Source organism: Populus euphratica, unplaced genomic scaffold, assembly GCF_000495115.2.
Source record: "Populus euphratica unplaced genomic scaffold, PopEup_1.0 scaffold99.1, whole genome shotgun sequence".
Classification (NCBI taxonomy): domain Eukaryota; kingdom Viridiplantae; phylum Streptophyta; class Magnoliopsida; order Malpighiales; family Salicaceae; genus Populus; species Populus euphratica.
In genome coordinates, this window is record NW_011499902.1 from 804,210 (window position 1) to 804,487 (window position 278).

The following is a 278-nucleotide window of genomic DNA, read 5'->3' on the forward strand; positions in this document are numbered from 1 at the left end:
CAAAACACAGAGAGTCTTTAGATAATCTTCTATTGACTCTTAAGTCTCATCATAGTTGAGATAAGTATCGTGCAATTCATGACTTATGAACTCATTTTCATAAAGAACATGCGTGACATAGTCTTGGGAATCTGACTAAAAAAGACCTTGTTTGCTAGTTTTTAAGAAAACTAGATGGGAAGCCTATCCCCGACCCATAGAGGGCGTTTAAGCCGTTCTTGGACGTAAAACCAAGGGAAGATGTGAGCCACAATCACAACCACCTATACATATGCTCT